Below are 23607 nucleotides of genomic sequence, written 5' to 3'. Positions count from 1 at the left end.
ATGACGTCACCTTTCGAAAGATTTCGTGACACAATTACTACATACAGACATACACAGAATGCTACCGAAGTAAGGTTGCGTATTTCCTGTAATTATCGTTTCTGCTAATTAACTACTACTTTAGCGTCAAATATTAAAAAGTTCATATCGCTTCTAATGTACATCCTACTTCTACAGTGATTCAATATTTTTCCTTAGAAAATGGTGAAGCAAAGTAAGATAAAGTAAAATCAGTTGTTGAATTTTGAACTATGACAATATTACTTAATTTTTATAAAAATTAGTCACGCAATGTATATATTTTGGATTTTAAAAAACATAAATTAAAACATCAAAACCGAGAATACTATTATTTGTAGAAATAAGGAGTGACAAGTTCTTAAATAACATCATCCAATATTTTAATCAAAAAGTAGAAGCGACATTTTGAATGGCTACAAATAATATATATCTACTAAAGATATAAAGTGTATGTAAATACATGTGTTGTTGAGTGAATTTTCGGCATTATTTACATAAATTTACATGAAATTGCAAACAATAGATCAATAAACATCACATAAATTAATTTATCCGCAAATTCATAAATAATTGTAAACAAACATTATAAATCAATTAAAGAGCAATATAACTTGCTATGTTAGTACATACATTATTGATGAATTTTTTCAGTTATTATACCACATTGAATACTCCAATCATACGAGTTTGTTTTTGAATTATACATAACAATGTAAATTCATTACACGCTGTAAATTTTACTATCAGACATAATCGAATGTTTTTACAAACTTTTTATTAGTTCCATCTGCTATGACTCTACAGATTATTTCTGCAACATTTATTTATTCTTCATGTGGGTGATCATTGTTCTTGCAAAATAAAATACATTTTTCCTAGTTTAACGAAAAGCATTTGAGTGCATATATACGCATTTCTTTGACTTTTAATTAGAAAAACTGAAAAGGAAAATATATGAGAAATATTGATTAAGATTAGAAATGTTCATGAAAATTATTTTAAAACTCGAATATCATGAAATATATCACTCATTTGCTGCAACAGAATGACGAGATTTTCTCATTTTTCAAGATATCGTGATTTCGTAGTTAGGTATGTGTTATTATTACAGCAAATGAGCGATATGTTTTATAATCCCATGTTAAATTCATCTCAAAAATACAGGTATGTAAACAAAATTATCTGTAAAAGGTGTCAAAATATTGGCAAAAATCCACAAATTTAAATAAAATGGAGAATAGTTCATTAAATCTATACTTGACAGAAATTACTCTAATAATTTTTAACTCTTTGAAATCAACATTTTTGAACATTTAAAGTAAATTTAAATAAAATAGTTTTTATTGACACTTGACACTTTTGAACACATGCGACTAGCAAATCCAAAACCAATCCTATCGCTTCTGAAAATAGAAGGTGACATATTTCTAGAAAAACTTTTAGCTTTTTGCTTTAGTTTTATTCATCTCTGATATTTATTTAACTTATTTATTTATCTATAGTGTATACCATAATATAATTATAATGGCTACAAATAAATGTGATGACAAAGAAAATAATGAATGAGATAATTATGACTCTGTCATTAAAAATAACGTATAAATTTGTACCTACATTGTTCATTATTACATTCACTAATTGTAAGTCTAAAAACGAAACTGTATAACGGTGAACGAATATTCCCTCCAAATAGATGTTATAAATAGCCCATTACTTCTCGAGCCTACGTACAATCAATTAGGTATAATAACGGAAGCAGTTTCAGTAATTACGAGTCGCAGGTAAACGCTAATGAAGAATGTCGAGCGCAATTAACCCGTGATTATTTTCCTGACACTGAGTATCGCGTCATCGAGCAGACCTTTTTACCTCTCTTTTTTTTTTTTTTCCACAAAATCTCTTCAGCATGTCGATACGTGTCCATCCCGCGTGTTATGCAATCGATGCATGTCAATCGAGGCGCGACCACTCACGGCGAATCGTGTTCGCACGCTAAAGTTGCGGTATTCTCCCGATCCATCGGGCGGCAGTCCTTTGCTTTTCCCTCTCGCCTTTGTCCCTCCCTTTGTCTCTGCCTTCCCACCTTTCCTCCCTTTTCTTTATTAATTCCAATCCTCCTCCCCTTTCTTGTCCCTCGTACCTTCGTTTCCTCTTCCCCCACCCGCAATCCTTCCTTTTTTCCTGCGCGTCCATTTCCCTCTTGCCCCGTTAGCGGTTTCGCTCTGTCCTGGCGTTTCGTTATGTTATAGCTCAGGAATGCTGTCAACTCCCGTGAGAACCCCTGCTGAAATGAATGAGACCCATTCACCGATCCGTAGAGCCGATCGCGGCAACCGGTATGCTAACGTAATTCGATAGGAATGCATTTTCATACGACGAAACAGGCGTAACCCGGAAGACGAAATGATGCCCTCCGAGGAGTCTGCACGGAACTCCTTTCCTTGAAAATTAGTAGCTTCATGAATGGTGGTCGTTGTGTGTAAAGCCGCTGGCTGTTTTAAAGTATCGTTGTATGAGTAGAGGATGATGAGTTTATTTGAAAACCCTCCGACTGTTGGCAGCATTTGTTGTAATTGCTGTTAGCATTGTGGGTGCTGCCAACATTAGAGGGTTTCCAGATAAACTGATCAGTCTGTATAATGTGACACTGCGTTTAGGGTCATTGCATGTGAAATCGGACACTTTTTGGAGTGACACCTCAGAACTTGTTCAAGTTTCGATATGTTGTAGCTTTTAGCGATGTTTAAATGCATCTCAAAGGGTTTCTCTTGAATAAAATTGTGGGTTTTACAGCTGTTCGATGTGGAGTGTAACTTCTTTTCAAAAGTTCATGTCTCATGAGAATCAGCTTGCGCGTGCTTATAGAGAAGACATTAAAGTACTGAATAAAAATGATTTGATATAAAGAAAACTATTTTTAACTATTTTTCTTGCAATTGTTTTAAACAACTGCAGACTGTTTAAACAACAATTCGTGACTGTTACTTTTTTGTAGCGGTCACGAATTTAAAAATCTGAAAAAATAAGAATATAGCCCCCTTTGTCCTCTTTATGGACAGCTTTTTGAATTTATGGACACTGAAATTGGCTATAGGAAAATTCGTTAAAATTTGTCGTTGAAGCTACGTCGAAATTTGTATATACAGGGTGATCAGTTTAACTGGAAACCCTCTGAATATTTACAGCATTTATTGTAAATGTTGTTAGTATTGTAGATCCTGACAACACTCATTAGAGGATTTCTAGTTTAACTGATCACACTGTATGTATAGTGTAATTCACACTGAATGTTCTTTGAAATTGGAAAGCTCGTAACAAAAGCTGTCCTCGTCAATTTTTCCGATTTTTCAACTTTTAACAACCCCATGTTCTATTTTAATAGTTTTCGAATAATTGTTAAAAACAGAATTTTTTGGAAAACTTTAGTAACGTAATTTGGGAGATAAAATAAAGGGGATAAATTAGACAGATTTCGCAATAAAATAAACACTTTTAATTCTGTGTATAAATCAATTCGAAAATGTGTTCATCGAGCACTATTGAATTATTAAAAGTTAAATAAGAACACTTTCTTGTGATCAGAATCGAGATTCACAACACAAGGAAACCTATTCTATCAAAAACGCAAAATGTGTAGTATAATGAATATTTTATTAAAAAGAACATTAATCAATTGGACAAGAATTAGAGATGCTACAATGTTTTTTTGGTGTTCTAGAAAAAGACAGAAATTTGCAAAGGTCATTTTTGTTATAAGCTCTTCAATCGTTATTTTGCCTTTTCGCTATGGTAAGAGATGGCTACAAAACGTAATTGTATGATTGAGCATAATCATGTATACGAAAACGAATGCAAATTGGGGCAAATTACATTACCCTATTGTCACATTTCGATAATATTCTTAATGGATGTTTATTATAAAAATTAGTAATTATATAAAATAAAATATGAGTGAATTAAAGACATTTATGCAAATTCATATATTTATAATCGAAGAACTAAATTAAGATTTGTTTCACCTTCTTAACATGTATTGAGTAGATATCATAGATATAATGTGTACCTTACTGTATACATATATTTATTGTATGGCTTTGCAAATTATGTATGTTCTGTTCATTATTGCATATTTAAATTTTCAATCTATCGATAAACATTTGCACTGCAGGTCTGCTTGTAACATATTGACCTATTTTCGATGAAAGATTAAGCGTATGCATAAATAATTACGATTGTTTCAAACAGTGTTATACTACAATTTTCACTACTAATTTGCGTACAAATGAATATTACATAAAAAATATCACTCATTTACTGCAGTAATGATATAATTAAAAAAATAACTGTTTCTGAGTTATAAGAATTAAAAAACTGGCTATTACATGAAATATAGTTATTGCCCCATTTCTTGAAAAATTATAATTCTTAAGTTACTTGTGTTATTATTGTAGCAAGTGAGCACTACATAAAATGTATCCACCACCTCTTTTATAGTAATTACAGGTGTTAAAAAATTGAGAAAAGAGTAGTGAAGTTGAAAATCCCCGAAAATTTTATTTTTACATTGATGTGTAGTTATACTACGTATATGGAGGTCAAGTCTTCGTTTCTCACGTAAGTTCACAGTACTCGTTAATTGCTTTAAGATGCATGTACATTTATCAAAACAGAATCCTAGCGTGTTTTATGACTGTCACGGGTCTGTTATTTCAACTTCCTGCAATATTTATTGTAGAAAAATTGCAGAACGCACGAGTTCCAGCCTGGTAAGTCGCGCGACTTGATTGATCTCCATTTGAAACATTATCGTGTCAGTATTACAATAAATTACGGTACGATCATTAATAATAGCACCTAGACATACAAGAAGATCAAAACTTTTTGACTTAGCAATCTGTAGAAGTTATCCATGAATATCTCTCACATTAAATATTAAGATAGTATAAACACTTTAACTCCACCATAGCAGCTAAGGGTTAAGATACAAAGAGGCAATAGCAAAGAGAAAGTGATGACGAGAATGAAAATTCGTTTGAGCTAAGGAAACATTCTTAGTCGATGGATCAGCGGTTTTCCTACGAAGGAACCTAAGGCGAAGATCAGCGAGCCGTGGGAAACGTTCACGTTCAGTCGGCACAGCTTCAGCTTTGATTTTTATCGTACTTGCCTTATTGAAACAAATATCATACCTTGTGACTTTATTTATGTATAAACAATTAGAGAATTACGTTACTATTTAGCAAATCTAGTTAACTTCTCTTTGAGTCATCACCTCAAATTTGTCATACACATTTTTTAAGGACCCTCAAATTCTTCATCTTCTATTCAACTTTGGGAACCATTTATGGTAAAGGTTCGTGGAATTATTCAGTAATAATTCTAAAACTCTAGTAAATTCGAATTCGATGGTGCGTGTGTGAAACTTCTGAGGTAATGATTGCTGCAATTTCCATGTGCTGGCCAGTGGGCGTAACTGGACGCGACTGTATTGAGATACGCAGAATGGACACGGCTAAACAAAGGTGAATGTAGTGAGCGTTGTTGACGTACAAAATGTCAGGAATCGTTTTCAATATGAAGAATAAAAATTCAGATATTTGGTTTATTTATTGGAGTATTTGGTTTGGTTATTAGATGATATTTTCTAATTTTAAACTAGTAACGTCTTAATAAATTATGGTTAACAGATACAATTAGATAGATGTAGATGTAGTTAAGACAATAGAAATTTTCTGTAAAGTTAATCAAGATATAAACGTGTTTTAAAAATTGGGTTTAATCAACACTATAAAAATTTCAGTTTCCGTGGAGCTAAAGTACTTGACTCCAACGTTTTTATTTCATAAAAATCACAATTTACAAACGTGATATTCAGATTTAATTAAATTACATTGATATTTAACGTTACCAATTTATAAAGAGAAAATCTTGTTTTGATCGATTGCAGCTGTCAGGGTGAGTTCGTGAGTTGTTGTTTATTATTGTTATATGGAGTGTTCCGTCCATGCGACGGAATTGTTATGCTAACAATTGTTTCAAACCGAAGAGTTATGTATATACACACATAAAATATTCTTTTAATTATTGAACTAACAGAAGAAGATCATTGACAAAAATTGTCTCCTATAAAAAGTGATATGTATACGTATGTTACATTATATAAATGAACAATAACTGCAAATATAAAAAATACGTATTTGGAGATCTGATAAAGAAGTCAGACAGCTCCTGAATTTTTCATATTTATATTCAATACACTAACAATATTAAAAACGTTTAGAATCTAAATCTTTTAAATCTTTAAATTTTAATAGCATGACTAGAAAGCTACATAGAGTCAAAATTGAATTGTATTCCATTTATAATGCAGAGTGTGTGTACATATTTTAATTTTCAAGTAAAGAGTACACTATCGATAAATCTTCAGCTATAAGGCAAAACGACATATATCACATTTTCAACAAAAATCGAGTGAAGGCTTTAATTGAGATCTACAATATAGAATTTATATTTGCAGAAGAAGAAAAGGGTATCTATTAAAAGAACTTTCTCACTTAAAAACAAGAGTTCAAGAAGACAAGTCTATAAAACAGGATTGAAGATGAAATTTTAAAAGCCAATATTAGAGAAACAACTTTGGTCATTTTGCCATAAAATCATAGAAATATCCGTCTAACACATAAATACTAAGTATCATTAAAATGAATAATCATTTACTAAAATAGAATGACGTACACATGTCAAAATGACCGATTTTGTTTTTAGGAATTCTCAGAAGTGTAGGAAAACGAGTGTAATTAAAACTAAATGCTATCCACTCTTCTAAATTACAATGAAAAACTTTCTCCACTGACCACACAGGAATGCTGAGTACATGGTCTAAATCTGACTACGTATAATGTTTATACTTCGTTCTTGTAATGTCAATGCCCGAATAATTGCCGATATGAGAGCCACTTCATTTCCACGCGGTTATAAACATGGTAGAAGTTTCCCTAGACATTTACTACTGTACGAATAACATGGTCTGCGAATCAAAGACTTTTCCTTCCGTAATTGGCGTTGTGCATTCCACAAGTTGTAAGTGAACCACGAGGTTAAGCAGACTCGAGCACACTCCTGGCTTGGCCACTTTTCCAAGCGTTCCTAAACAAAAGCATTCTACCACTTTATAAAAGAAGTAGGCTCGTGTGTAACAATTCGCGGGTTCCTAGAGTGCTTTTCAGTTCAGTGATACGTGGGAATGTGATGATTGTATTATTGAAACTACAAATGGTTGGAGTATGTTAGGAGTCCTTTGCATCTATTGCAAAACCGAATATGAGTCACGGAGGCTGTAACTTGTTTCTCTAGAACCACACACGACGTCTTGTGTTGGCATTCGAGGTGTCAGGAACTTTTTAAAATACCTCGTAGGTTTTTCTTATAATTTTCAAACAAGTGTGCAATTCTGCTGTGTGATTTAAGCTGAAACCATCGAATGACGTAACTCAACAGATCTTCGTTAACTGAAGGTGAAATTCCATTCAGGAAACATTTTCACGGAAAAAGAAAGTGATTCATGATTTATGGGTTGTTACGCTCCCGTAAATTTCAATTGCACATTAGAATTAAATAATTCTTTATAATCGTAAGATTTCATCGAAGTACCAAATTGTTCCGCGATAATAATAATTATTACTAGCTATTTTGTTCCGTTACTTGACTTGTTGTTAAAATAGTTCATTAAATGTATTGGCATCCTAATTTATATTACTTTGTGCTCTAAAATAAAAGAACTTGCAATATCAAATTTGCTTATCATATAATCAAAACAGCTGATTCCATCTTCAAACTCTAGATGCTAATTGAAATCAATTCAGTGACTTAAATTTGAAGTGTAAGGGATAATCTCGACTGAATATATATTCATATTACACGTGCTTCCATGTCTGTAATGAAATTAAATTATTAGATATTATTTGTAGTCCCAGATTACAAACAAGTTTCCAAACCTTCCAAGCGTGAAGAGCGATTGTGGAGGGGTAAGATATTGAGCAAAAGGAGTAAGGTCAGATAAGACACTGGTTTGTTAGTCAAACAACGCACGCGACTACCGTGTGCATTGCAGCAGGATCGAGTGGTACGCTGCGATAAGCCGTGTTTGTTAAAATTCTCGTAGGCACGTTCGTCTCTCTTAATATAATTAACAACAGTGTTGTACAGCAACAAGGTCGACTTTGTTACTGGTGAATCTTAAACGCGGTAGCCATGAATAAAACCAAAGTTGTTTATATCCTTTTATCAAGGCTACCTGTCTTCTTTTTCCTTTCCTCTATTTGTTTCAATAAAAAGGGATGCAAGTGCTAGCTTTTAAATGAAATGATAAAAGATGTGTATTAAAGTTTTAGAAATAAACACTTTGATCAGTTTGCGAAACTTTTTGCGTTTCGTCTCGAGTCTACTAATTGGACTCGCGAGAGAGGCTTTGTCTAGCTAGCAGACTGTATTCACGTGGTTAGACGTTGAAAGGATTCACCATGCTATATATGCGAATCATACCTCAAACATAGAATGTATGAAAAAGTTATACGTATAAAGCTTGTTAGACTTAAAAGAGAAAAAGTAACGTTGAACTTAAACTTTTTATTAAACGATTGCTTATTGTTAGATTTGAACGCTAATTTAACTTATTTCAAAGATGTGTGCATATTTACCTACATATACTTTTGTTACCCTTACTTATTGCTCGTTTTATAGGTATAGAATATGTGAAAGGGTCCACAGCTGAGTCAAGAAATTTGTGGTGCGATTAGGTCATTTACGAGTACTTAAATATAAACCATATTTTGTTATACTACCTATCTTTGATAAAGGAACCATATGACAAGTAGTTCACAATTAATAGTGATTTTTAGTTTATAGGTACTGTGTAGAAATACTTTTAGAACATAAAAGTATTTCTATTCTATTTTTACTCTACTTTTAGAACATTGTTACATTTAAATCTGTGAAAGTAAAAAGGTAAATTAGTAAATTTGCAAAAAGGTTCAGTTTTTAGTCACAAATAGCACATGACGTCTTGGAAACGTCTATTTTGGTCTATTTTATGCCTGAACGTTTTAAAACTTATTTTGAACATCTTAAAGACGTCTATACTTTGTCTGAACGTCTTAGAGACTTAATTTGGACGTATTTAAGACATTCTAATGTCTTTAAGACGTCTCTCTGCTATATAAGATAAGAATTCAATTCAAATGTATAAACACCTTTATGTGAACAATTTCTTCTCTACTTCATGAAATTCAGAAAAATATTTTAACACATTGACGACCATATGTTCTAAAGGCACATGTTCTTACATTAGGTCCCACACGAAATAATAAATAAGTATATGAATACTTTAGAAACGGTATTATTAACTTTCTAGTGCTCAGTGCTCAAAGGGAATTCTTTACACAAAGAGAATTTGAACATCACATACGACATACATTACTCATAAGTACTTATATTTATAGGTACAACAAGAACAAATATAGATACTGGAATGTACCTATTACAGAAATATCTTTCCTTCTTTTCTCCAGAACAAATGTAGGCATTAAACATTTTAATATTGTCACTTTCAGTAAACATAATCATCGAATGAAATTTAATATCGTTCTGTAAGTACGAGCATTAAATAAATGACAAATTTCCTTTCTCTAAACATTAAAAGACCGTATGGCTTTATTTCACAGACCCAACGTTGAAAGAAACGATTTTCTAATAGTCGTTAGGTTTTAGATCATGCAGGTAGAATATACACTTTATTTCGTCATCAGTTGTCACTTGACCTACTCTTTCTAGATTAACTATTATCGTCGTATTTATCGCTTTATAAATTCCAGCATATAAAATCTTGAGCAAACAGCTTCCCGCGGTGTAACAAAGAAAACCGTACTAGTAAAGGCGTGGCAACGCTCGTCAGGCCGAACCGTTGATTCATAAAGTTGAACTCATAGGTGAATACCAGAGAGTATGTATTAGCTATGTCAAGGAACTCCCCTTGGTAAACCCAGCTTCATTATTCGGAATATATTCATTCTGTCTTATCACATCCTACAATCGTTCAACATACCTTCGTGGTTCTAAGTGTACAGGGGGTTCATGTTTATTCAAATATCATTTTCAATAATATTCTCTTCAAAACTTTTGAAACTTTTTCTCGATAATTGTAAAGTAAATTTTAGAATTCAAGTTTAGCCATCGTTTCGTAGATGGAACTATGTATCTTTATTATTTTATGTTTATATTGAGAAGAACAATTTATTAATATTAAATTCATTAATTTTGTTAAATGATCTTGCTCAAGAGAAGTTTGGTTTCAATTAATTGAGATGAATCATGGAGGAAGCAAAGGTGAACAGTTGGAGCAACATATGTCTTCCTTCTTTTCTTCGTTTAAGCTTTGAATTTGTTTGTTCAGTCACTTAAAAATAAGTATATTCTACATGAACATGCCTTAACAATAATCGTAAAGATATAGTGACAAAAAATATTTAAAAAAGATAAAAGTAACTGTTAAATTTGTATGCATAAAACTAGTTAGGACAATTTTTTACTGGTTTTATAGTTAAAATAATTATATGCTATATTTCTGGCGAGTATAGCATGGAATTAATAAAAGAAAATTAGTTTAGATATACTTTTATCATTGTAAATATTACCTATTTAAAATAAGAAATTATTTAAATTTGGTGTGTGTATAATGAACAGAATTAACAAAACGAAGTAAATTCAGTGGAATGAATTACGATTATTAGTCGACTTACATGTAGCACAATTACAAATTTACATACTGCACTGTGGAGAAATGTTACTAGCACGAAATTGGGAAAATTTATGGATCGCTATAAGTACCGAAAGACGTAAGTAGAGCAATATGAAATATAACTTATTAAATTATGCAATAAAAAGAAAATAAAAGATATTTACTTTTAACTTATTCAGAAAATCTGTTTAGTAAATCGGATAACTGTTATCAAAATTTGTAACAGTTGGTGTTATCACCAGTTGGAAGTGTCATCACCATAAGTATGGTCACACTATAGATATTCAAATAATTTTATTTTAACTGCAGAAAACATGATCCAAGGTTTCAAATACACGATCTTGGTAATATAAAAATCATTCTTTTGGTATAAAACAAAGAGCAAAGCATAAGTGTCTCAAGAGAAGCTGTAACATAGATATAACAACCATCGAACGAGATAAAAGTATAATTAAATGAATCTAAAAAATAGTTTATAAAATTAAGGCTATTAAATAATATAATTGAGTACATTTAAAATTCGAAAACTGAAAATATTCAAATCTACATTACATCTATAGACAGAATATTATATAATGTTAGGTGTCCTGGAAATATAAATATATTACATACTTATTAACTTTCTAAAATGACTGTTATCGTTATTTCGTAGTATTATACCTCATTATATATTTTCTTAAGAAAAATAGAATATGTTATCTATAATTCCAATTTCGCTATTATCGTTTCCTTTTCATCCTATGAAAACACTATGCTTTCACGAGTTATCCTGGGTATCTATCGTGTAACACATGTTAAATTTCAACAAGAATTCTGAATATCGACGTAGGAAACGAATCGTGAGATTTTGCACAGCTTGTCTGATTCGTTATGCTTTCTAAAAGAATATACTCCTTTCTAATGCAACATGCAAATTCATTTTTCTTAATTTTATTAAACCCTTATACATAACAAAGGAACATAAATTAATAAATCTACTATAATTACTATAAAACTAGAATCCTTTTCAACACATTGCATTATAATATAATAGAAAAAAGAACACAGTTTGATACAGTCGTTACAACTCTTCTCCTATTAACTAGCATTTAATTAATTAATTTTGAACTATTTGTGATTCTAATCATGCTTAAATTAACTGAACACGATATCTTATTTTATGGAATAAAAAATTTATTTAAAATTTTGTCGATGCTGTTGTTTCTCTTCATTTATTATTTCGCCTTTTCGTAACTAAATGATTTTTTTTCTTGAATATCTTTTGTTCTTATTTCTTTGTTTTATGAACCACGCTTCCAACGTCACTCTAGCTGCGACAGCAGAAAAAATTAAGTGGGACATACGTCCCACTAGTCACGAAACGGTTAAAGACACGTCGAATACTCGACGATTTTCTAAGAAATGATTCTCTGCTCTTTCACGCGGAGATTTCGATGCTGACATAGTCAGTGAACACGTCTTCCTATCGACTCATCGTTGAATCCTGAACGCGCAAAACCACGTCACTATATTACTCGTTATATCCAGGCAACTCAAAAGAGAAGGGGGTAGAAACTTCCGGTTTCCCGTGCGTTGTTCTTTGCGTTTTACGACGTTTTGTAAAACGCTTGGATTCACACGATCCAACCGCTATAATATTTATTCTAAACACCCAATTTAATATGTATATTTTTCATGATTATTGTTGTAGAAAATTACAGAGATTTCAATGTTTACATATAACAATTTGACTATATTTCTACCGAAATTCCTTGAAAATTAAACTACTACTAAAACACAATCTTCAAAAATGGAACATCAGAAACTTCGTCAGGTTTATAAAATAATCCAAATTACTGTTCAAAATAATTATAATCTAAAATAGTTCAGTTGCTAATAGCCAACAAGTTGATGCGACTTAAAACACAAGGAAAAGAAGTAGAAGTTTCTTTTTTAAGGAAACTTAAATCTATATTTGCCTTATGTACTTCTAACTTTAAATAAAGTAGATAAATGTTACTAAAAATACAATGAGTTATATTTATTCTCTCGTTAATTGTAGTAATTCTGCTGTCAATACGGGTCATATTTGGAGTAATAAAAAGCAGGTTCAATATTCCAAAAATTCAGTTGAAATATTGACCGAGATTCAATTTTATTTGATGAGTTCCCCAGAATTGTTAATAATTCAGTCGATTGTATATTTCATAATTCGTAATCGACAAATTAAGTACACTTTAATAAATATTGTACCACTGTTTCAGTTTTTATTTTCTGAATACCAATAAAGAATATGAGTGTGTATTTGATGGAGCATCAAACTCCAATTAAAACGGGTAATACATCGTACGGTAAATTTCCGGTTTTATTATACATTCCACACATGGAAAGTTATATTATATTGTCACAATACAATTATATCGTCTCTCATACGAGGAGGATTTTATATGTCGGACAGCAAGCGAAGAGTTCCTGTCATGCGTTTATCCTCGTACGTGTCGCGTGCGCTCGTGCAAGAGTGTATCATAGTAAAAAAAGACTCTAGGATCCGACGCGACGTGAATTTCAATTAATACCTAGCTGCCGCTTCCTAAGATTCGAGCAGAGGTAACTCTGTTATGATTTAACCATTAGTTATGTCCTTTGCATTTCGTATACGTAGCTGGTTGGAATTTGATGCCTTAGTCATTGATTATTTTTATAACGTTACATGAATAATGATGTAACACGAATGAATGTCTGACCGATAACTGAGAAAGAAATAAGTGGATTTAATGTATACATTTAGTTGAAATAAATTACTTTTTTAAATAATGTACCGTTACAAAAATAACAGAATTAGAAATACGTTTGTTTTACTGTTAGACAAATAATGATTAATGATGTTTTTCCATTGTCTATCCTCATTTTGCTCTATTCATGAAATACAATTATTGTTTAAAGAGTTGCTACAGTTCTAATCATTAAAATAACTAATTGATATTTATGAACGACATTTTAGTAAATTACTAGATACATTTATTAAACTCAGTATATCGTATATGTATTACAAAAGTGACACAACTGGAAAAAGTATGTTTTTAAGGAGAAGCAAAAACTGTTTAGGAGTTTAGGAGAAAATTATTTATTAAATACGTAATATTCACATAAAGAGTAGTTTTACTTAATGAAAGTTATCTTGCTTAAATAATTGATCTAAAAAATAGTGTTACTTGCATTAAATAATTTTCTTGTTATTATTTAAATAATTTATATTTTACATTACAAGACATTTGAATAAATTCTATAATTTTGATCTTTAACTAGTACACTTTTTATAATGACTGATTTATAACTATGACTGATTTATAATGACTGATTTAAAACTGATTTATAACTATAATTAAAAAATCACAATTTTTGAGTTGTGTCACTTTTGAAGTACATGTGTGATATCATTAGATAATAGTATCAGTAATTTTGTGATTAAATTTAATAAAATTTTAATTAGAAACTATTTATTAAAGTAAAAAAAAACATAATTAACAAAAGAAAACCAAAAGTACTGCGAAGTGCTGATTACGAAATAAGTACAAACAGTGTATTTTTTATAGAGATATAGAGAATAACTTATTACAAAAGTAGTTTTGCAAAGATATTATGTTTCAATTATATTCTAATAAGCATGTATTATTCAAGAATCAAATCAATGCAATGGGATTTCTGTACACATGTTGTGTGCGTACATATTGCATGTGCACACAAGTGCAATACCAACTACGCATGTACAGTGTTTGTGTACCTTGAAAATGAAAACAGAATCTTGAATAATGTCTAAGTTTTGATGGAGAACGTTATTTTATGAATTAAAGACCTGTAAAATAATAAATTCCTACGTGTTCATAATAAGAAAACTTAGATCAGAGAATAATACTAAAGAGAAGTAATATTAACAGGGATAGATTATTTATTAAAAATATTATTAAAGCATGGACTTACTCAGTACGAAGCAATTTTGTTGACATGCTTATGCAAAGAATAACTAAACCGGTTTCACTCACAATAGAAGTCAGGTTCTACCTTACACGGCGTTGTTCGGTTTTTATAATTGCATAAATATTTAATACAGCAGTTTTGGAAATAAATTATGACAAAATGTTAGCTGAACAGAATCTACGCATCTGATTCTTTTTAAATATTTTTTTCATGAAACATTTAACATAAGGATATTAAGTCAATATAACTTAATAAATAATATATAACTTAATATTCTTTTAAATTCCTCTGATTTAAGATAGGAATAATATTAAGTTGTATCAGAGTATTCTGCAGGTAAACAAGGTCTAAGATACATTGACTCCATCCTATTCTAAAATCACCTCTTGCAGTTCAAGTATCCACTCGTATTGATTTGCCATACAACCGACATAAAAGTATCGCTGTACTACCATAAATGCATTACCAATCTCACCAATTGCCGATTGGGTAGACTGGTGTTTCATAATCAGTTGTGTTTGTAAGTTTCTATACACTTGTAGCATAGTAGTAGTCTACAGTGTGTCACAAAAGTGTGTTATATTCCTATAAATGCAAAATGAAAATAGTTGACATCTTTTTTTGAAAATATCTTATGAAATTTTCATTGGTTAAAATGCATTTTTCATTAATTGTTTGAATTTACTATTGATATAAATACATATTTTAGAAAGTATTAATTCATCTTCTTGCTTGTAGATGTATTAAAGATACTTTTGAAAGTTATTAATTCAAATTTTAGTATTAAAATAAATCTTCTTGATTCCCTCACTTTCTACAAGTGTTAGCATTAGGGAAGGCTGAAGGAATGCCAGTCACTAAAAAATTGAGAATTCTTTATTTTAAATCACCTTATTCTGTGCTATATATACTAAACTTTTAATCCAATCAATTATTTATGAAATAGAAAACGACTCACTTTTACGAATTATTTTTTCGTAACAAATGAATTCAATGTTCCTACCCATGTAGCACAAAGCGTCTTAAAAACGTCTTAAAAACATCCAGTAAAGCCCTGAAAATGTCCAAAAGATGCCCTTAAGACGTCCATAGTTATAAACCAGCATATCTTTAGGATGTCTTAAAAAAACATTCATAAGACGTCTTAAAGATGTCCAAATTACATCTATAAAACGTTCAGACAAAAAATAGACATCTTCAAGACATCCATGTGGTGTGTCTTTAAGACGTCTCATAGACGTAAATTCCAGTCTTCTTTAAGACGTAAACTGTTGAATGTTTTTAAGATATTCAAGTTATGTCGTAAGACCTTCAGGCATAAAATGGACATAAAATAGACGTCTTCAAGACAACGCGTGCTATGTGGGTTGTACGTAGGTCGTTTTCGTAATACGAATTAATCCATTCTTTGCGATTGACAAGTTTAATCTTTCCTTGATGAATAGAAGAAGAAAACAGTCTCGCTTAGTTTCCCTCGATATAACAAATTTGATTAATGAGGATTTTGTCCATACTGCACTATATCGAAAAAATTGATAGTGAGAAATAAGTTTCCCAGATAGCACATGACGTCTTGAAGACGTCTATTTTATGTTCATTTTATGCCTGAACGTCTTACGACATAATTTAGACGTCTTAAAAACATCCAAGAGCGTACATCTTAAAGACTTGCAAAGTTTACGTCTGTAAAACGTCTTAAAGACGTACTACATGGACGTCTTAAAGACTTACGCTTTCGGACGTCTTAAAAACGTCTAATTTTTGTCTGAACGTCTTATATACGTAATTTGGACGTCCTTAAAACGTCTTATAAATGTTTCTTAAGACGTCCTAAAGACATACTGATTTGTAACATTGGACGTCTTAGAGACGTCTTTTGGACATTTTTAGGACTTTACTGGATATTTTTAAGATGTTTTCAAGATGTCTCTGTGCTATTTGGGTTATAGACTGAATTACACAGTTTTCTTAGATTTCCACTGTGTTGTACACCCATGATGCGACGTCTGCCTTAAACGACAGTCTCTTCTGTCTATACGTACAGCCTTACGCGGACGCGTAGATGCATCTCATGCATTATTTATTGGTGAGCATCGATCCTACAGTGGATGCACTGGACTTCATCAGCAGTCTCAAAAGTCACGATTGTCGTTATATTCGTAACATGCGCGCTACATTAAGTCATCCTATAAATCATTCGGGATTTTTCAGTATATGCATATTCAAGGTGTGAATAAAATCTCCTAACGATTAAGTTATACCATTTTTTATCGCTTTTACCAGGTACTTTATACTTCACTTATAAGATACTGTTGTATCTTCTTTTACATCATCATCTAAAATATTTGTGAACAAGTTTTCTGAATACGTTGATTGTCGTTAACTTCACTAAAAAATTCTATCACTCTGAGAGTGATTCCAAATTAAAAATAATTGTTTTTAATTCATTTTCATATTTATCTTAAAGTGCTCCTTTTTTTAGTAACAGCCACTGCAATTCTTTCCATTACTATGATTAATAATTATGGAAATTGTTGTTATTTACAATTAATTCTATTCGATAATAGACATGTGTCAACGATGGTCAAATCGCGGCTTCCTTTAACTCTAGCTGTGGCTTCTTTAATTTCATTGTTAATATTAAAATTAATTTATAATAAATTTCTTTTCTTAAAACATATCTTTCTATATAACCCGTTTTTTTAAAATTATTCATTTTTTAAATGTACTCATAGTTGGTTAACACAATACTAACATCTAAAATATTGGTCACCATTGTTACATGTTTTATTAGGGTATTTTCGATTGCTTTTAAACAAATAAAATTTAGAGAGATCAATAAGTACGAATATCTCTTCTATTTTCAGCTCAAGTTTTTCAGTTCTTAATTTTGTGTAACAATGCGCTACTTTTGAATTGTTTGAATGAAAGGACTCTGATGTATGATAAAACGCGCTGTACCTTTTTTAATATTAACACACTGACACATAGCATGGTTCTACGTCATTTTAAAGTCTATAGCCAGTTTGTCCGCATTCAGCAATAGACTTTAAAATGACGTAGACTTTAGAACTACGTCCCCAGCAACCAGCTATGGATTTTTGGGAAATTGTGCACGGCATCCAACTAAGGCTTTCGCACCAGAACTGCTGACTACCAATGTGTTAATGTACAAAATGTCAAGTCATTCAGTTTTTAAGATATAATATTCCCTCGCTATACGCTCACATCTCGTTACTATATAGCAAGAAGCTTGGAGATCGTAAATTGCATCGTTCCACGACCAATTCATTTGCCGCTAGCTCGTTTTTGTCTTGTTAAACTTGAGGCTAATGGAAAACGAAGGGCTGCACGACAGAAATTCATAAACTCATGAAGATAACGATGAGATTATAGGGAGGAAATATTGTATATCAAAGAAAACAAAATTGTATACGTATTCTGCTTACAATAAAATAAGGTAAAAAATGAAAAATTCTGATAGAATTATTCCGTCAGTAAAAGATTAATTTTTGATCTTTTTAAAGCTTCAAAAAGGTTGGTTAAGAGAGAGGAGAGATACGGAAATATGAATTACCATATCTCAAAGGAGGTTGAAGTTTTAATTTTATTATATCTAATTTTTAGTACATTATAGAAAAACACTATTGGTAAACACAAAAGTGCTATTAAATTTTCCAAAATTTGGTCAAGAACAAGGTCTGATTCAGGACTATGGAGTATCATATCTCACAAAGAATTGAAGTTACAGAAAATATTATTATTGCAAGCTTTTACCTCATGGTAAACCAATTTTTCACATTTTTTCACATTCCTCCCTTAACATAAGAAATAACAGTTTTTTAAACAACGTACTAATCTGTCAATTCGAGTGATTAACAGCACAGACATGCTGTATAACATCTAATAGTGCATTTAAAAATTTAAATCAAGCGAGAGAATTCTCCCACTTCAGCGAAACTGAAGTGACATAAACATTCTTTCATTCAGCTATCGATTTTATTCATTCGTGATAATTGAATTTTTCTGAAGCTGAGAGAGGAACGAGCCTTCGCTCACTCGGTTTAAAAATTAAACGGATCACGTGTAGTTTTCATTTCATTTAAGGTACCGATTCAACAGGATTCTCAGTTCATAAAAGCCAAATTATATTCATCCCTAATTAACTTTCCGAAAGCTGAAATTTAAATTCTTAGCATGCATCATGTGCGGAAATCCTCTCTCCGTATTTGTTAACCATATTTGCTGACGCTTCTAAGTGTTCATCGCACTGTCTTTATTGGTCGTAGCATACATAAAGATCTACAAAGATCTATAAAATATATAAAGACCTAATTGTTAATTAAGTTCATAGTTTGTACGTTATACTGTTTATTCAACGACTTTATACAGTTTTGATATCCACTTTCCCAACAGTATTGATTTATATGAATTGATATTGTGCGTATATTATAATTATAACTATAATATGATTTACTTGTTATTGTATAATATGATTTAATATTATAATTATATGAATTCAGCTTTTCAATCAGTTCTCTAATAATTGCTATTGTTCTTGGTTTAATAAAATTTCTTAAATGCTTCCATACATTTTCAGCTTCGCTGGACAATACTTATTATTAATCTCGTGTCACTATAGGTTCTAATTCCGAAATTACACCCACAATAGTAGTATAAACCACACTGATACCTCTTCGATTGATTTGTTAGACAGTTATTAAAAATCATTGTAACGTTTGTGATAGCTTAAAAAATTAAATAATTTTAATCTTCTTTAATATATCACAGTCAAATTATTATCAATACTATTAATGTTATTTTTATTATAGAAAAAGTGAACGTAACATGAATCACGGTAAAATTTTGTAAAATAATCCTACCGATAGTCACATAAATTATTTCCTTACAGACAAAAATGTATATTGTCTTTTGTGCTTAAGTAAAAAATCCACTGTTAAAAAAATATTTGTTTTGACTCACATTCTAAAAATGTTTATTTTATTAAACAATAAATTCTTTAGATATAATTAACAAATATCTATTTACTAAAAGTAGTAATATTAATAAATTTGTACGTCACAAAATAAAAATGAATTGTACAAAAATGTTTAATTAAGAAATGTAAGTATATTAACTCTTAAACAGTGACATTAAATACTTTCCAACATTAACTTAACTCTTACCAGTACGTAAAACGATACAAGATTCTAGAAAATGAAAAAGACAGCTCATTGCCACCTCAAGCAAAAAACAAATCGATCACACAAGCGTACGTACCTAGTCGCTCTAGTTTTATAATTCTATTAGCATTGTTACTTAATCTATCACAGTTATCGAACACCTTTCGTGCACTGCATATTCGTTGCCTATGAACTTCGTTTTACCAGTCGTCTTATGTCTCATAGTTCTCTTTACATCTACTTTACATACGTACAGGTACCTGTCTACTTTTTCAGCTTAACCAAGCTCTGTAATTCACAATTAGGAAATTAGGCAGGTACGTTTGATGTCATTGGTTAGCACAGAAACAGACAATTTATAGCATCATATTTTCTGCATTTATTCAACCCCCTGCCGACGTATCATGTCGCTACAGTACCCCTTGATATATGTATGTCCTCGAAAACTACGAAAGTGCCCTCGCTGTAAATCAAACTAACCCCGAGATATGACAGCCCGAAATTCTCTGCACAATCGTCGGGCATGCTCGGATTTTTTCATCGCTATCCTTATCCTAAAAAACATAGCATGCGTACCTATCATATCTATATATAACGTGGAAGCTTTTATAAAAGGTACTGCACCCTTTGATGAAAACTGTATCGAGTCGATTCAATAGTTTTCGAAGTTTAGCATTCAGGTAGAAAGACAGACAAACACACATTACAGTTACTCTGGCTGCTTTTGTACCTTCGTTGATTCTAGTTGTACGAAAAATGGTACCAGAAAAACGAGTTTAATTCGATTGGACGATTTCATTTACTATTTCTCGAAATTTATTTCAAAGGGACATTCTCCTTATTATGTTATGGGAAGTGACTTAAATTGAATCAGAAAGTTAAATCAGAATAATGATGAAGTGAAAACATTGGCATTTTGTTTCCTTACTTTTTTCATAAGATAGTATCGTTTGTTATGACACTTATGATTTAGAGCTATAAATAAGCTGCAAACCATGGACATGTTTTTATATTTTTATACTTATAATATTAGTTATTTCGATGAAGCTGCAGATTTGTTACATTGTCGCTGATTTCGATGAATTTTAAATATGTTATAAAAATCAGTGTTCTGAACAAATTTTTCCTGTATATGCAAGCTGAGTCATGAGAAACAGGACTCCTAAATATTTCCGTTATTTATCATTCTATCAGAAAAGTTCCTAAGATCAAGTTTCACTATTCAAAGAAATGTATTAATAAATAAATGTATTCAAGGTTATTTTTAAATACCATCTTATTCTTTTTTTATATTCTTGTAGAACATAGAAAAAGAAATTCAACGACCATATTAACCATATCATTCTGACCATTCTATCTCGACGTATTTGCATCCAAAAATTAAAGTTTCTTGAGGATTCACAACAGACGAGGAACTGTGAAGTGGCCATCTTGTTCACCCTGATCTCACCTCATTAGATTTTTATCTAGAGGGTACATTCAAAAATCTGGTTTACTAATAAAAAAATCGTGACAGCGTACGTGGAATAAGTTGACTGAATGAACAAATCCAAAAAAGAAAGAATATCCCAGACGATTTAACATCGTATAAGGACCCAGTGGGTCTAGAATGACCCAGTACTAGTCTAGGTTGTTCCACAAGCATAGAATATAAAATAGTTAAATTTAGATTACCTTTGTTTACTGGGTCAATTTAGACTCACTAGGTCCTTTTAAAATGTTGTGTCCTCTGAGGGACTTTTTTTTGGATTTGTCCACTAAATCAACTTATTCCACATATATAATGTTCTGCAAATATTTCGGAAACTGAGGCCCAGCAGCAGTTACATGTAGAAAAAACTTGTTCAAAATGTCGTCCTCTATAATATGTCCAAAGATCATCGAAATGAGTAAGGTGTTCCCTGATGTCAATAATTATCCCTACTTGTTTATACATATAACCTAGAAGCTAAGGTCAACTGCTTATTATATGTATATAAAAAAGTTGTTTAGAATAATGATCCTTTGACAGTATTTTTTAAGGGCATCGAAATCAGTGATGGTTTGACTAATCTGCAGATGCACCTGTATTTCAAATAATAAATAAGTTACAATTCAAATAGTCTCTTTCTAAATAACGCGTGAATTCATTAAAAGTTGTCGATGTTAATGTGTTACGTATATTATTACTTAATGTTCTTCGAAAATATAATATATATAGAAACATTGCAGGAAGAATAATTATCGTTAACTGAACACGAAATTTGAAGGCAAAAGTAATATGTTATATTGCGAATATTATTGCACACAAGTTAAATACACGTTACGTAAGCTCTTTCGCGACTGCTATACATATTTTCAATTTAGAAAGCTTTATTTAATAGTTATACAAACTCAATTTGTTGATTAGGTGTGCACATAACTCCCAATCAATTTCAACGTTAAAGATTGATTGTATCGTATCAAACTTGTAGATAATTCTGATAAGGAATTGAGACAAATATGTATGTAGTTTATCGATTCCGAGGTCTCACTTTTCTATTGCATTTTGTACTTACTAATCACGGAAGGTTCTAATATAAAAAATAACGTTATGATACTCCAAATAAAAAACATTGAATTTTAGTTGTTGAAACATTTATTCAATCATTATTCTGACTATATCATTTTTCATCAGAAAACTTTTTATTATTTAAACTAATCACAGAAATATTGTTGAGATCTTTAAGTATGATACAACGTATAATTAAAATAAAGAATTATTCATAATTAAAGAATTATTCCATTCTGTTTAAATACTCACATGCAAAAAGTACATACACTACAACAAAATATAGACAGAAGCCTCAAAGTCTGACCAAGAAGTAGGATACATCATAATTATAGAGTAGAACATAATTGAATAACGACTACCAAATGAAATGTCTATTTTCTCCAGTGAAGAGAAAATGCAATTCACGATGCTCTAAAACACATTAAAGAAAGTAACGTTTAATACCATATCATCTATATAGATTCTATGAGTGTAATTCAAGCCCTGATGAATCCTCTTAAGAAAGAAAAAAAAACATTATTAACCTATTACCTCGATACCCTCACACCAAGAAATAACCGGAAACGAAAAAGCAGACTCCAATTTCAAGGAAACAGCGACACTCCCATTAAATTCCTGGTCTCTATACCTTACCAAGAACTTACACAATATAAAAAGCGATATCAAAGAAGAATGGAACCGAACATAGATCACATCGAACAGAATAAAAATACACGACGTAGTTAAAGATCTTTATTAAAAAATCCCAAATACTGAACTCAACAGGAGAAGGAAAACAGTAGTGTCTAAGCTAAGGACAGGACATTCCAATACTACACATGAATATGTACTAAAGAAAACGGAACCACCCTATTGCAACAGCTGCCAAAAGCCTATAACCATCCACCATCTCTTATTTGAATCCAGAAAATTTGAAATCCAAAGATGGAGACATGGAATCAACTCGGATACTGCTCTAATAAAATGATATCTATTTGCTAAAATATATACTAATGAACCTAAATGTCGATGCGACGTTAAACACTTACACAAAAAAAAATTTACAATTTGTTAATATACATTATTTTAAGTACTTGTGAAAGCATTTTCTTGACAAGAAACGCATTACATGCAAAGCGCCAATT

General features: G+C 31.1%; 1 protein-coding gene across 1 annotated transcript in view; it reads left to right on the top strand.

Annotated features, from left to right (window-relative positions):
• Crb (cell polarity complex component crumbs) overlaps positions 1 to 23607 on the top strand; it is a 66090-nt gene that overhangs the window by 17265 nt on the left and 25218 nt on the right. The window lies entirely within an intron of this gene.

The sequence above is a fragment of the Calliopsis andreniformis genome, chromosome 4 (assembly GCF_051401765.1).
Source record: "Calliopsis andreniformis isolate RMS-2024a chromosome 4, iyCalAndr_principal, whole genome shotgun sequence".
Classification (NCBI taxonomy): domain Eukaryota; kingdom Metazoa; phylum Arthropoda; class Insecta; order Hymenoptera; family Andrenidae; genus Calliopsis; species Calliopsis andreniformis.
Note: the sequence above shows the minus strand (reverse complement) of the source record. Positions and strands in the feature narration are given on the sequence as shown.